We start from the raw sequence: 17,313 nt of genomic DNA, 5'->3' as shown, positions 1-17,313 counted from the left end.
GTTAATTATAGTGCTTTTTGGAGCATTATAGCCTGTAATTGGAACCCAAAATGGTTCTTCTATGGCATCGCTTGAAGAACCTTTTGAAGCACCTTTATTTTTAAGAGTGTAGGGACTCCAGGATTGACAAGCACTGCTGTACAGTGTCTCCACGAGAAAGAGATAAAAGAGAAGAGAAAGAGAGCGAGCACAAAGCTGGCTGGCACATATCGCACATATAGGGGAAGATGTAGCAAGATGCACGTATTTTGTGAATTAAGAACTAAATAGGCATTTTATTTTACTGTTAAGTGATGCTGTACATGCTTGATTCATCTGTATGTATTATGATTTATCATTAAACTCATGCTGTTCTTGCTCTATGTTCATTTTAAACAGTAATTAAGCCAAATTAAATGACTACAGAACTCAAGGTTAAATGTTAGTCCCTCGGGCTCACTCTGCGTTTTTAAGGGTCTTTGGAGACAGTTCATTTCCAGCCTTTACACAGAAACTTGAAGAAGCGCTCTTTACCTTGTGCTGACGCCAGATGTAGGAGCACCGACAGCAATATTACAATCCAACAGGGTCTCTTTCTCGCTTCACCCGAATTCCCAAACATTGCCAGAGAGGCAGATGGAGAGACACTGAACGCGTTTGTCCGGCACGCCGGGTACATGTTGCTCCTCCACAGTCCAGCCACAGTTGTGCGCGTAATTTTCTGGAGTGTCTGTGGCGCGTCTCGTGCGAGGACTTGTGCGACTCAAAAGACTAATTCTTTACATGTATATCTGAAACTTGAATATTGTTCAACTCCGTTGTAGGTGTGAGTTTGTGAACGGTATGTTAAAACTTCAGTTCTTAACAGTCTACGACTCCAATGCACAGAAGTCTGACACTTGTATTCTTTCATCCACTGGCTCTACTCTCATGCATTCACTTAACAAATGTTTGATCATTAAGTATATTCCCAAATGCAGACCGCAAACGCCTCTAGTTCGCGAACTGTTGATAACGGTCCCCAGGCTATGATTAGACGGGTGATAATTCGCTCATGATCAATGTCGCTGTGTTATTCTCATTTCAGAAAAAACAAAAGTTAGCTCTGTTCCTGGCGCGTTGCTATTTGTTATCCCCAAGACGAGTCTTTTGCAGTGAAGAACCTCCCGTTCACTGAGTCCGCCCAGATGCAGAATAAGCTTCATTCGGTTTAAGTAACTTTCCAAGTCCAGTTTTAGTGCGACACGGTGCCGTTTGGTCCAGTCGAACCATGCTCTGCGTAAAGCTCCGCTGTGATGCGAAACGGTATTCGTGAGAGATCAAACTGTCATGAATGCCGCCCAGGAACCGGCCCGTTGCGCTGAAGATCTCCAGCATCATGAGCAGCGGATCGGAGAGAGAGGTGCGCGCGGAGGGGGCTGACGCACGGTGCCACCGCGCGGTGAGCTCCAATAAGACACGCAGCGAGACAAACGGGCACTCGCTGCTGAATGCACTGGAAGGAACGCGTGCGAAAAACAGACCAACAGGTAATCGGAACGGTTAAACGGTCACAACGACCTTTCAATGATGTCTCCCTCACTATATGACACAGCGATTAGTGGCTAAACTATAACGCCTCTCTGTCCACGCTGCTTCCCTTGTTTGTGCGTGTGTTTGCGGAGCTGAAAAGTAATGGGTATCAATATTTAATTGACTGAATTGAATAGACATGACCTTTGGAAATTCACGAAATACTAATACAGCTCATTAATGAGATATTACGTGTTAAATTGTGTTTTTGTCCACATTTCATGCTGTCTCCGTCTCATTCTGACCCCTGTGGTTCAGTCAGAATCAGAGTCATTTATAGAGAATCTAATAATGAGAAAAGGATGAAAATGACAAATAGCAGCTGAAATATGGGAAATTCACGAAATACTAATACAGCTCATTAATGAGATATTACGTGTTAAATTGTGTTTTTGTCCACATTTCATGCTGTCTCCGTCTCATTCTGACCCCTGTGGTTCAGCCAGAATCAGAGTCATTTATAGAGAATCTAATAATGAGAAAAGGATGAAAATGACAAATAGCAGCTGAAATATGAAATATCTATCTATCTATCTATCTGTCTGTCTGTCGGTCGGTCGGTCGGTCGGTCGGTCGGTCTGTCTGTCTGTCTGTCTGTCTGTCTGTCTATCTATCTATCTATCTATCTATCTATCTATCTATCTGTCTGTCTGTCTGTCTGTCTGTCTGTCTATCTATCTATCCCCTCTGTATGTCTGTTTGACCATCTGTGAGCTTCTATCTGTCCATCAATCAATCTTTTGTTTCTTTATTTTTCCCAGCACTCTATTCACATCATTCCTTCCATATAAATAATAATTGCGATGATTGTAAATTGACATTTAATCAAATGTTTGTATTGTGGCATTGCTGAAATTGTTGGCTTCTTGTGATTATTGTTTGTGTTTATATTTTTTCCTAAATAATTTTCCTCCTTTGTGAACAATAGAATATGCTAAATGAATGATACAGAAATGCTATAATGTAAATGCACTATTATTATTATTATTAAATTGCATTACAAACATAAAAGAACCAACCAATCTAATTATTATTAATAATTATCTTATTATTAATTATTTTAATTAATCCCCCATTGGCAAAGTGAATCTAACATATACGCAAAATACTTTATCAAGTAAATGTACATTTTTGAAAAGATCACTTTTACCTTTTTTAATTATATTTTGTAATGGAAAAAAAAAATATATATATATAAAAGACTGATTAAAAATAATCAGAACACTGATTAAGCATTTTTTTTTTTGCAGTGTGGTTCAAGAGAAACGAAGATCTTAATATTTCTCAGAGCAGAAAACAAGAGAGAAAACTAGAGAAAGATTAAATAGACTTGTAAAGACTTGTACAAGAATGTAAACAAGTGATTTGTACATCAGTCAAAGGAATCATTTGGGACACACTGAGATCAGGACTGAGTCTTGCACTTTTGATCCAGTGAAGAGCATACAAAGAATACAAAGAGCCCGCATACAGCAAAACACACACCTACACATGCTCCGGGTTAGTATGCATGCACACACACACATGCACAAATGCAAACACATGCATATCTACATGTAGGGATTTGCTGTAGGATGGGTAGATCTTCACTAGAGTGGAGGTCAAATCGCAGAAGCCAACATCAGACTACTTTACAGGTCTGATTACTCCTGCGAAGCCTGTTCACCCACACACACAATACACATGCAAACATACTTCAAAGACTATTGATCTTCTCTGGCCTGTGGGAAAAACAACTTCCACATCATGCAGCGCTCTGACATCATACATGTCAGAGGGCCGAAGCTAAGCTATGTGAATAAATCTGTAAAGCACCTTTACGGCCAGGTAGGAAGGCCTGGAAATGGACCAATGGGAAAATCTGGTACTGGATCTGGGTCTTCAGATAAAGGTGTCCTTGCTCACTTGTGGTGAATCCGGACTTCTGAAAAAAAGAGGAGCAGGACTATTTGATCTTGACAATCACAGCATGATATGACAACAATGCTTCCCTCCACCACACCAACTGGATCTTTATTTCAATAACAAATTAGGAAAGGAAACACAGAGTCTTATGCTTGAGCCCTTGGTTGTGCACATCATGCCAAACCTGTCTGGATTTATCACTTTCACAGAATATAAGAACACGCTTAAACTATATTAAAAAGATATACTGTATTTAAAAATAATACTTAAATAATAATAATAATAATGATGATAACAATAATAATAATAATAATAATTATTATTATAGGCATATTATAAAATGCATATTATTATTATTATTATTATTATTATTACTACTACTACTACTACCACTACTAGGCTGCTACTACTACTACTACTACTACTACACATTTTATTTAATTTATGTTTAAATATTAATTTTATCAAAAACATTAATGTACCGTAAATATAAAGGTATTAATAAAATAACCTTTATTTATTTTAAAATTAACAAAAATACAATAATACAATAATACAATTTTCATTATTATTACTAACGTTGTATAATATATATTATTTAATAAACATACAAATAAGTACAATTATTATTACTATTAACAGGTTATATTTAATAAATACTGTTGGATATGGATTAAAATCTTGATTAAATATAACAACAACAACAATAATAAATGCATTATTATTATTATTATTATTACTACTACTACTTCTAATACAAATATTCATAGATATAACATTTTTGATTAATTTTATCAATAAAATTATTTAATAATATACATGATATATTGGTGTATACAGCCTGCATTCCCAACATCCTACATCCTAACTGAAATGTAACTTCATAAGTGGCCAATATAAAATGCTATTTTTAGGTAGTAGTTCTTATGAGAATTTCAAAAGAAATTCAACTCACAATATCTATTGATTTTAATAAAGTTTGATGTTAGTATGATGCTAACCTTATGATATGATACTCTTATAAGCATACAATTATGTAGCATACACTAACATTGTGCAAAAATAAATAAATAAAAATATCCACATTTATCGCTATTCACTACTGGATGAATTAGATTTATAATTGACATTTCTCTTGCTTTGTCTGCCAACTTGAATGGATTTTTTTCACTGAACTTCTCACAATGCATTATATGATTTGCTTCAATGAGGCGAGCAAGCCTACACTGTTCTCACTTATCAAGTGAAACATACTAATGTAAGATAAGTATTGCTTTAGAATTCACCTCTATATGGGATCTCACACAGAATGGAACCTTCATGAAATATGACTGGCAGCAGAGAGAAACAGAGAGAGAGAGAGAGAGCTGTAGTCTGGAGCACTGCTACTTTTGGCACTATTACAGGGACATGCAGCACTGCAAGTTATGGACTTGAATTAGCAGATTGTGAAATAACTTGCATTAAACAGTTATTGTTTTTCTTTTTTAACTCATAAAATCCTATTACTGAAATATGTTACAGATTAGCAGGGTTGCCAGGTCTGTGAAACACAACCAGGCCAATTGCTTTTCAAATCTAGTCCAAAACTAGCCCAATCATGGTTTTCCACTCTGTCAAAATCACATTCCGGGGGGAGAGAGGAGATCAGTTTAACTGTGTAAAGGTAGCCAAAATTGCGGTAAAACTGTGGACTTGGCAACACTGCAGATTTATCATTAGATTTAGATTTAGCGTTTATCTAAATTGTCCTGGATGATGACTCTACTGTATTGAATAAGGTGCTAATTTGACTAGAACTAGGTGTTAATTTGACTAGAGTGACAGATCAAACAAGACGCCACCATAATAGGGTGTTTAATATAAAACATGAGCCTCAGCTGCATCCATTGAGAAAAAAAAACTGCTGGGGCCAATTGCTTAAACATAGACACTATATGTTAAGACTGTGTCTTACAAACTAGTTTGACCAACTACCAGTTAGCCAAGGGGTAATTAGTCTTACTTTTTGGATTCACATTAGACTTTGTGTAACTGACTTTAAAAAGTTATGAGCAGTCTTGAAGAAAAGAAATTAGATAACTAACCTTTTAAGACTAGTCTAATAAGTTTGTGCAACCGGCCCCTGTACATTCTTCATGAAAGCGCTTCACTAAACAACGTCCATTAGTGCTTTTAGTCCAAAAGTGTGCACATCTGAAGAAATATTGATGGTGATTTGATGATGATTTTCATACTCAAAGCCGGATGGTGCCCTCATGCAAAAAGTCCACAAATGAGACTCATAGAAGTTGTAAATTATATGAGATTCCAGGAAATCCCATAGGCCTATATGGATAAAGAAAAGATGCTTTAAGGCAAGCCTTTAAAGCAACACCATGTAACTTTTGCTCACCGTTCCCCCATGTGTTTGATAAGCGCAATTGTCTGTTACCAGTGTCGTAAATACTGTCGCTGTACAAATAAGCTCAAAAGTACAGGACAGTAAGAAAAATTTACATATAAGACTTACAAATCCAGTAGCAGGAAGGCTAAGTCTCCAACCATTTTGCATCCCATTGCCTCTTTCAGTTCGTGCCACCAAGTATAAGCCTGTCCGATATTGATTCGTGTTTGGGTTTGTGTCCAATCACTCTCTCTCTTTCTTTTCTTCGCTTCCTCCGACAAATCCCTTTTTGGTTTCTTTGCTGGCTCTGCCATGGCGCTGGTTTTGAGACTTGCATATTAGATCATTTCGTCTTATAGTTAGCTTTTGGCTAACTCTACCCAGGCTACGAGTTAAATATGTGAGCATGCCATAAAGCAGGTCACACTCTTCCGCTGGCAGGGGATGGGTGAGGCTGTGTGTACCGACCCGAACATAAAACTGACAGAGTGTGGTTCTAGCGGCTAGGAGGCTGCTCAGGTAGCAGTTTATCATTAGATTTAGATTTAGCGTTTATCTAAATTGTCCTGGATGATGACTCTACTGTATTGAATAAGGTGCTAATTTGACTAGAACTAGGTGTTAATTTGACTAGAGTGACAGATCAAACAAGACGCCACCATAATAGGGTGTTTAATATAAAACATGAGCCTCAGCTGCATCCATTGAGAAAAAAAAACTGCTGGGGCCAATTGCTTAAACATAGACACTATATGTTAAGACTGTGTCTTACAAACTAGTTTGACCAACTACCAGTTAGCCAAGGGGTAATTAGTCTTACTTTTTGGATTCACATTAGACTTTGTGTAACTGACTTTAAAAAGTTATGAGCAGTCTTGAAGAAAAGAAATTAGATAACTAACCTTTTAAGACTAGTCTAATAAGTTTGTGCAACCGGCCCCTGTACATTCTTCATGAAAGCGCTTCACTAAACAACGTCCATCAGTGCTTTTAGTCCAAAAGTGTGCACATCTGAAGAAATATTGATGGTGATTTGATGATGATTTTCATACTCAAAGCCGGATGGTGCCCTCATGCAAAAAGTCCACAAATGAGACTCATAGAAGTTGTAAATTATATGAGATTCCAGGAAATCCCATAGGCCTATATGGATAAAGAAAAGATGCTTTAAGGCAAGCCTTTAAAGCAACACCATGTAACTTTTGCTCACCGTTCCCCCATGTGTTTGATAAGCGCAATTGTCTGTTACCAGTGTCGTAAATACTGTCGCTGTACAAATAAGCTCAAAAGTACAGGACAGTAAGAAAAATTTACATATAAGACTTACAAATCCAGTAGCAGGAAGGCTAAGTCTCCAACCATTTTGCATCCCATTGCCTCTTTCAGTTCGTGCCACCAAGTATAAGCCTGTCCGATATTGATTCGTGTTTGGGTTTGTGTCCAATCACTCTCTCTCTTTCTTTTCTTCGCTTCCTCCGACAAATCCCTTTTTGGTTTCTTTGCTGGCTCTGCCATGGCGCTGGTTTTGAGACTTGCATATTAGATCATTTCGTCTTATAGTTAGCTTTTGGCTAACTCTACCCAGGCTACGAGTTAAATATGTGAGCATGCCATAAAGCAGGTCACACTCTTCCGCTGGCAGGGGATGGGTGAGGCTGTGTGTACCGACCCGAACATAAAACTTACAGAGTGTGGTTCTAGCGGCTAGGAGGCTGCTCAGGTAGCAGCGGCAGTAGAATTTGTCCGGTTAAGAGGTGTTCTACCACTGAAATAATTTTAGAGACACAGTGTTGCTTTAAGGTAAGCAAAAAAAAAAAAACGTATGCAGGGAAATAGACCAATTGCCACTTTTTTAACAGATCTCAGTGGAACAGACACTTCACTGCACAGAATAAAGAGCTTTTGACCAAAAAATTAAGATTATTATTTAATGAATCGACAGCCTATTGGTTAATCTTGAATGTGTTTCACATTAAATATTAGTTTTGGATTGATTTATCGTTTTTTTATAGTTTACGCCCCCAAAAATGCTGTTTTATAAGATAAGTCATGGACAATTTTGCAACATGTAAGATTAAGTTTACGGCACTTCTCATTTATTTCTATGGTATCTGTAAACAGTGATTGACTGTCACACAACTCAATGATGTCAAGGCTATAAAGTGATTGGCTATCAAGGCACATGTGATCCAAGTTGGCCATTAAGCTTTCTCCAGTGGTAGAGAGATGGACCTTGGTATCTCCCAATAATGATCTCTGGATAAAGGTATCCAGCTATTGCTGTAGCTGGATAAAATGCACATAGAAACATTTTGAATGATGAAACATGAAAGCAATAAACACTCAGTTGTGACAATATATGGTTCATCTGTATTCTAGGAGTTGTTCAAATCCCTCAAGCGAAACAATAGCAATAGTGTGTATCATAGCAAGCTCTACTAATAAACAGGTTGAACAAAACACTGGCTTTTATAAAAATGTTATTTAAGATTTCACCCATTATTTTTGACAGTTGGTATGGTATTCATGTTCACATTTGTTTTTGTTTTGTTTTGTTTTTTTGGGGGGGGGGGGGTTATTTGCTTTTAATTTCTTAGCAGTAACTTATTGACATGCTGTGCCAGCCTTTACAGATCTGTCTTTGGATGCTGCGATTTGTTCAGTTAAAGGATATATATTTTTAAAGTCCTTATCAAACTGTAATTCTCCACCCAGAGTCCTTACCTTTGATATTCAGTACTGAGACACAGCAGGTATGAATGAAGATAGATGCGTGTTGGGGATTCCTGCACAGCTGCTGGAGTCTTAAAGGGTTTTCAGGTGTGCTGGACTGACAGGTACTAGAGCTCTAAATAACGCAGGTGACAGTGACTGTGAAGGAGATACACAGAATTTGGGGAATGTTTGTTTTTTGTTGTTGTTTTTAAGTGAAGCATCGCATTATGATAAAAGTTACATTTACATTTAACCAATCAGCAGATGCATTCATTAAGGCGACTTGCAAATGAGGAAAAACAGAAACAATTTATCATACATGAGTCAACAATATTACCAGTACTGCAATAATGCACAACAGTAGGGCTCCAGAAGTAAAAATCCCATAAATTTTATCTGTTTTCAGTAATAAAATGTTGACATTACATAGACATAGAAATGCACCAGGAGCTCAGAGAAAGATGATATATGCTTTTATAAATGCCTTAAGTAAGTGGGATATCAATTGTGTTATAAATTGTTATAAATAAGAAATTGTCCTTATTATTATTATTATTATAGCCAATTAAATATTTTACAGATAAGCATAAGTAACAATCTGCAATAAATAAATGTATATGTCTGTTTAGGAATTTCTTAATTGCCATGACTGTTCCACGTTTATAACTCTCTCTCTCTCTCTCTCTCTCTCTCTCTCTATTCAATTCAATTCAATTAATATTGCTTTATTGGCATGACATACTCAGGTACATATTGCCAAAGCATTGTAATACTTAGGACCATGTGATATTTCAGTTTTTCTTTTTTAATAAATCTGCAAAAATGTCAACAATTCTGTGTTTTTCTGTCAATATGGGGTGCTGTGTGTACATTAATGAGGAAAAAAATTAACTTAAATGATTTTAGCAAATGGCTGCAAAATAACAAAGAGTGAAAATTTAAGGGGGTCTGAATACTTTTCGTACCCACTGTACATTAACATTGATGGTATTACTAATGTAGAAGTGTTCACTCTTTACCTCTTAGTCTGTGGCATTTATAAATATGATGTGCTACCAAAGAGGAAGTATGTCCTTCACCAAGTAATATTCTTAATTTGTCGTTTTCCTGGATTGACTGGAACTCAGGAATGTTCTGCTGTATTTGACTGTACAGTGAGTCTCTTAAGGATGTGTATTTGTCACAGTGGAGGAGGAAGTGTTCCTCCATCTCAACTGATCCTGATCTACATTCATTACAGATTCACTCTACTTTAGGTAACCACGTCTTTTTATGTCATCCTCTTTCTATGGCTAGCTGGTGGTCACTCAGTCTGTACTTAGTCAGAAATTGTCTGTGTGTTATATTCCTGACTGAGACCAGATAGTCACCCAGACTGTACTCTCTGTTGAGTTTCAGATAACATTGGAAACGACTTTGGTCTTTGGTTTGTTCTTTCCAATGCTGTATGTATGTCTCCTTCTCTTCATTCATTCATAGTTTCTTTGATTATTCCATGTTTTTCAGGGTTGGTGATATCGACTGCTTTGTTAGTCAGATCTGACACCATTACACAAATCTGACTTTTTTGAGCACTCTTTTTTGTGTTTTTAGTGCTTTAAAATGAAGAGAATCTTCTGAACTTGAGTTTAAGTGGATCCAGAACTTTAAAACTATTTTTTTAATGATTAGATTTAGGGGGCGATGGCCTAACTTCGCTCTGCAGGCGTTATTAGGTGTGTTTCTGTGAACATGAAGGATGCTTCTGCAGAACTCTACATGCAGAGCTTCTAGAGGATGTTTGTGCCAGTCCTTATGACTGTAGTTACTCGTTAGGCCTCAGATCTCGCTTCCATACAGGGCAATAGGCAGTATGACACTATCGAAAATCTTTTTCCAAATTCTGATGGGGATGGTTATTTTGAATAATTTTGTCCGTATGGCATGCAGTGCCCTGCAGGCTTTTATAAGTAATGTTTTAATGGTCTCTCTCTCTCTCTCTCTCTGTCACACACACACACACACACACACACACAAACAAAAAAAAAACAAGAAAAAAAAATATTATGTTGTATAATCAATTACTTAATTGGGCATGTTGCAATGCCATTAAAATTGTGTCTTTTGTAATGCTACATGGGATGACTTGTTCATTCATTGAAAAATTCTAGTTCATATTTTATTTTCTGGTCCAAATCAAAGTTTGTAATGTTGTAATTAATTTTAGATCGAGTTGGTTTGACTCAAACCCAAAAGATTTTTTGTAATCCCTATGGAGAAATTGAATAGAAAAATACTTCCAGAACCAAGCCTGTTCTCTCTCTCTCTGTCACACACACACACACACACACACACACACACACACAAACAAAAAAAAAACTAGAAAAAAAAATATTATGTTGTATAATCAATTACTTAATTGGGCATGTTGCAATGTCATTAAAATTGTGTCTTTTGTAATGCTACATGGGATGACTTGTTCATTCATTGAAGAATTCTAGTTCATATTTTATTTTCTGGTCCAAATCAAAGTTTGTAATGTTGTAATTAATTTTAGATCGAGTTGGTTTGACTCAAACCCAAAAGATTTTTTGTAATCCCTATGGAGAAATTGAATAGAAAAATACTTCCAGAACCAAGCCTGTTAGAAACTGTGTGGTGACTAGACCTTATACGCTGTAAAGTTTGTGCTTTATCCTCGAATTCATTTTTAATTTTCAGGGCTTTCTTGGTTTAGAAAAAAAGTACTGTAAGTGTTAAATCTGCCAATAAAGTTTCTTTCAAATGAATTGAACTCTGAAGAAAAGAAAAGAGAAGGCAATGCATTAGCAAGTTTCTGATGCCAGAGCCAGTGTCATCATGCTGTTGCACCCTTGGAAGAGTAAACAAAGCGAGAAAGGAAAAGAAAAGATGAGAGAGGGGAAAAGTGAGAGCCTTCACATCCTAGAAGGTACACACAGTCACATTAATAGGCTAAAAGACAGACTAATTAATGTAAAGTTAATCGTGGCCATTATGACAGATGGAGACAGGGTGAAAGGCCAGTGGATTTTCCAAAAAAGGACATTTGTTTTAAAATGAGAGTGTGAGAAACATTAGAGGGAGGAAAACAGTTGTGTTTCTAGTGCCAGGATGGGGTAAATGTTAGTTTGAGATTTATTTCAAAAGAATTAAAAGCATGACTTAAGCCAAGGTCTCAAGCTGGTACATTTAATTCAGTGTACATGTAAGTTATGCATTTTAAAATTTTTATATAGCAATATAAGCATTTACATAGTACATACTATATGCAAACAGAAAAGTGTGGGTTGTACAGTATATGTCAAATCTCACTGAACAGATCAAGAACAAACAATAAGTGGTGTGTCAGTACAGCCAAAACTCAGATGTTTTACATATACTTTCTATTTCTTAGTATCTATCGCTGAGAGAGAAAAAAAAAGTTTGTGAAAATGGAACGCAAGTCATGACAGTCTGACACTCTTACACCTTAGTGGCATCACCCTATTGAGCAACAGAGTCTAAGAGTGAAAGGTTTATGGTTAGGCCAGGAAGTTTCAAGATAAAAGGAAGCCAGACTTCGGCTGTGTTCAAGTGTTATTGTGGTTTTCCAGGCCAATGCCACTGCACAAAACTCATCTTTCATTTCACAAAGAGCAAGGAACTCCGGGTAGAGATGGAATTCAATTGAATATTTTGATGATTCAGTTGAACTAATTCCCAAACCACTTTTAAATGGATTTAAATATGCATAACACTTGACTAAAACTGCATCAAAAACATTATATATGACTATTAATGCATTTTAAAGGAAACAGTTCACCCAAAAAATAAATGAATAAATACATTTTGCTGAAAATGTTTTCACCCTCAGGTCATTCAAGACGTAAATGAGTTCCTTCATCAGAACAGATTTAAAGAAATTTAGCATTACATCACTTGCTCACCAATGGATGCTCTGCAGTGAATGGGTGCCGTCAGAATGAGAGTACATACAGCTGATAAAAAAACATCACAATAATCCACAAGTAATCCACACAATGCCCATTACGAACAAAAGCACACAATCATGAAATATGTTATTACTGTGTTTTTATATTATTTTCTCTGTGTAGCTCTGTGGTTTTGGCAGGGCAATAACTACCCAGAGTCCTTTTCATCGCAAGGATGACAGTTTACAAAAATAATCCCTGGCTCCATTGTTCTGTGACTTTCTGACTCAGTCGCCCATCCAGCAGTGTTATAGAGCTGTGATTGCACTCCACAGTCCTTCACATGCCTGCCACTACACCATGGAGAGAAGTGATAACCAAAGCTTTTCACCTTTCCTCTAAACACAGGAGCCAACTGCTGCGTCAGATGGCACGCTATGAGCTATAAACTCTGTCTGAGAGAAAGACAGTCATGGCACATATATCCAGTGTGATTGCATGCTGTAGCCGTATACTAGTATGTGGTTATAAATGAGAAGACTTTTCATCAAACAGGTCATGAAGCACATGTCTAAACCAGTGGCGAGGCCACGGGTGGGTATGATTCTACCCACATTCAGGTGTTGCCCACCCAATAATAAGTTGGTAATTGAGGTACAAGTGTGAGGATATCCCCTTCATTCTGAAGGCCTACCATTGGCTCTGAGAAGCCATATCATGTGCATGCATGGCTTTGGGTCCTGGACTACTTTTGTGGTTGAGCTGGCATCACTCCCCTTGATCCTAAAGTTTGCGTAGAGCCTGCCGCTCTAAAAAACATGTCCAGAATAAATTCTACAAGACCTCTAGTTATATTAAGCTACTTGATATTTGCACACACACACTTAGACACACAGAATGAACTAACGACAAACACCTGAGCCATTGCGGAGCAGCTCTCAGTAAATCCACAGGCATTTTGGACTTTTATTAGCACAAAAGGGGAAATTAATATTAATCTCCTTTAAAGCCGAAATGGAGCATCTTATTTAAAAAACTGATTAAAATGGGGCAAAGAGCCACGTCCGACTGTTCCGGACAGGTCACTTGGCGTTAAACACACACTTTCTGTAATTCCTCAACTGTGTTGGGGTGGTAACCTAATCCTGAGCCGATGGTCTCCTCTAACCCCTGTGGACTTGGAGATTAAAATAGAGCGACCTGTAAATATACCCACACACCAACAGAAGTACACAGAAAGACGCACACACACCGAGAAACCAAAAGCTGGCGGCATTGCTGTGCAACTCAAAACAGAGGCTCAAACACCCAGTGGTAATTGGATAGAACAGTAAACCTGCTGGACACCAACATCAAACAGATCATTGATGTGTCTCCACCTCTTGATTCCAGTGGAGGTTGGAGAAAAAGCGAGTGGGAGAGTTAGCAAGAAGCTTGCAAGCCCTCACAGTTAAGTTCTGACCCCTGTACATTCCTAGTTCAATGGCTTTCGCTGGTTTCCCTGGCAACAGCCAGTTTCGCCATTCCAAATGAAAAACGCTGGGTTCAAATGGCACTTGGTGCTTTAACTGAGGTTGTGCTCCACATGGAAGAACGGCTGCCTTCAGAAGAGCGTTCGACCGGCCTGAGTCACCTTAGGGGTCTTTAGAAGTTATGAGATTCATCTGAAGTTGGACTTCAAAACATCTGCAATATAATCAGTAATTTAGTGATCATTGCTGAATTAATTCATCAAGCATCTACTTATCCATATGTTTTTGAAAACACAAACATGCTCGCAGATGTGGGAAACAGATGTGAGAGTACTTTTTAAACATATATAGCCTTTCATCTATATCTAGTGTCATTTATCTTTTTGAAGAACACATAACGTTCTGCTGTGCTTGTGCTATAGATCAAACATAATTTTGCTCGCATTAGACAACATTCTGTCAATCCATCTCGTTTGTGAGGACAGCATGTTTGATAAGTTGGAACATTCTGTCAGCTTTTATTCCATGACATACAGTACTTAAACAGTTAGCAGTGCCAAAGTTCAAATCAACATAACTAATTAACTTCCATGGGTGAAATAACACATCAAGTTTTATAAAACACTTTTTCTTCGGTTCATTTGCAGCATAACAATATAGGAGCTTTGGAGCAGTTGCTATGGACACATTCTGATACACTGCAATATATATATATATATATATATATATAAAAGTTACTCATCTTTGCTTAAATGAATAGCTCGAAAGTCCATACCCTGTTGTGCTCTCGCGCTAAAATTCACCAACATGTTTGTTTGGAACTATTTTGAATGGTGCTTGATTTGTGCACACTTCTTTCCTGATTCAGAAGAGACAACTTTTTCACTGGAGAAACCAATATTATGGTAGAGGACGCATTTGAAGTTAAAAACGTCTTAATGGTGGATTTTTTTCTTACAAACATGCAACTTTTAATTTCACAAAACATGAACTTACGAATTATTGTGATGTTTTTAATCAGCTGTTTGGACTCTCATTCTGACGGCACCCATTCACTACCGGAGGATCCATTGGTGAGCAAGAGATTTCTACTAATTTGTTCAGATGAAGAAACAAACTCATCTATATATCAGATATCCTGAGGGTGAGTACGTTTTTTGGGTGAACTAGTCCTTTAATCTCATTCTATACATGCAAATTTGTTATTTATCACATTCTATGACAGAATGCACTACTAAAAAATACTTTCAACTTCAGAACTGGTTTTACATTAATCCTAGGGTGAAAAGAATTGATTTGAAAGGCTATATTCTAGCTTCACTCAATGCAGTGCTAGCATCACAGAAACACTGCATGCATCTAGGACTGAAATTTCTGCCTTTTCTTTACAGAAATGTATTGTATGACTTCTAAAGCACAAAAGAAAAAACAGACCACATTTAAGATATGTTTATGGTGCGTTTGTGTTCTTTTTGAAGCTCCAATACCCATTCACAGTAAGTGCATATAAGTCTTTAGAATTTCTTTTGTTGCGGTCTACAGAAAAAAAATCTATCATACTGGTTTGTAATGACATGAGGGTGATTTTGGACAACCTATTTCTTTAAGTCAATACTATGAAAAACAGTACTCAATATTGTCTTAAAGTGATGGACATACCCCAAAATGAAAATTCTGTCATTTACTCACTCTCACATCCTTTCCAAACCGTAAAATGATAAAAGATTATTGTCAGGATTATGGACGCACCTTCCGGGAGGGGGCGTTATGTCAGGATTATGAACTATTCTGTGTGTGTTTTTGCCTCTGTGACCCGGTTTCTTCCTCATGTTGATTGTGTTAATTTGATTCCAGATGTGTCTTGTTCCTCCCCAATTATCCTGCCTTTAAAAGCCCTAGTCCTTTCAGTTCTTGTTGGTCGGGTCTACTTGTTGAATGTTCTCCTTGTTCTTGATTTTCCTGTGGATTATTAAAGACTCTGTTATTCAAGAACTCCTCGTTTTCTCGTTCCTTGCTCCCCGACTGAAGTGTGACAATTATATTTTGAAGAATATTTTAACCATTTTGTGCATAAAATTAAAATCCGTGGGGTCCAATGTCGAAACGTTTTGTATGGCCAAAACAGTTTCCACTGCATAAAAAGGGACAGTGCAGTCCTGAAGATTGAGGGGGAAAAAAAGAAACCTCTGAATTGGACTCAGTGTGAACAAACCCTCAGTTTCACTTACACAACCAGCCGGTTTCTTGTTACTGACACCACTGGCTGTGTTGAATGACTGCAGCTGAGCTACAACAAGCAGCAGTTCTCCTTGTAAGGACTCTATTACATCCACTTAGGTTAGTAACATGAGCTCTAACACCCAGCTTGTGGTGAGAAGTTTAGACAGGATTTTGACAGACAGCATTTCCTATGCTTTTTGCCCCTTTTCTTTACAAGAAACGAGCAAATATTTAGTGGATTTGTAGGTTCAGGCAGACACTGCTGTCATGTTATTGGCACGGTGAGGAAAGTTAATCGTGGCCATTATGACAGATGGAGACAGGGTGAAAGGCCAGTGGATTTTCCAAAAAAGGACATTTGTTTTAAAATGAGAGTGTGAGAAACATTAGAGGGAGGAAAACAGTTGTGTTTCTAGTGCCAGGATGGGGTAAATGTTAGTTTGAGATTTATTTCAAAAGAATTAAAAGCATGACTTAAGCCAAGGTCTCAAGCTGGTACATTTAATTCAGTGTACATGTAAGTTATGCATTTTAAAATTTTTATATAGCAATATAAGCATTTACATAGTACATACTATATGCAAACAGAAAAGTGTGGGTTGTACAGTATATGTCAAATCTCACTGAACAGATCAAGAACAAACAATAAGTGGTGTGTCAGTACAGCCAAAACTCAGATGTTTTACATATACTTTCTATTTCTTAGTATCTATCGCTGAGAGAGAAAAAAAAAGTTTGTGAAAATGGAACGCAAGTCATGACAGTCTGACACTCTTACACCTTAGTGGCATCACCCTATTGAGCAACAGAGTCTAAGAGTGAAAGGTTTATGGTTAGGCCAGGAAGTTTCAAGATAAAAGGAAGCCAGACTTCGGCTGTGTTCAAGTGTTATTGTGGTTTTCCAGGCCAATGCCACTGCACAAAACTCATCTTTCATTTCACAAAGAGCAAGGAACTCCGGGTAGAGATGGAATTCAATTGAATATTTTGATGATTCAGTTGAACTAATTCCCAAACCACTTTTAAATGGATTTAAATATGCATAACACTTGACTAAAACTGCATCAAAAACATTATATATGACTATTAATGCATTTTAAAGGAAACAGTTCACCCAAAAAATAAATGAATAAATACATTTTGCTGAAAATGT

General features: G+C 37.2%; 1 long non-coding RNA gene across 1 annotated transcript; it reads left to right on the top strand.

The window, feature by feature from the left end:
• The first annotated feature begins 1,446 nt into the window (after positions 1-1,446).
• Positions 1,447-8,829, top strand: LOC107567397 (uncharacterized). Its single transcript, XR_001606638.1, has 3 exons — positions 1,447-1,520; positions 6,028-6,030; positions 8,819-8,829. It is a non-coding gene; the product is annotated as an uncharacterized lncRNA (long non-coding RNA).
• Positions 8,830-17,313: the final 8,484 nt, after the last annotated feature.

The sequence above is a fragment of the Sinocyclocheilus grahami genome, unplaced genomic scaffold (genome assembly GCF_001515645.1).
Source record: "Sinocyclocheilus grahami isolate Dianchi unplaced genomic scaffold, SAMN03320097.WGS_v1.1 scaffold1155.1, whole genome shotgun sequence".
Classification (NCBI taxonomy): domain Eukaryota; kingdom Metazoa; phylum Chordata; class Actinopteri; order Cypriniformes; family Cyprinidae; genus Sinocyclocheilus; species Sinocyclocheilus grahami.
The sequence above is the reverse complement of the archived record's forward strand: the minus strand, read 5'-3'. Positions and strand labels throughout refer to the sequence as shown.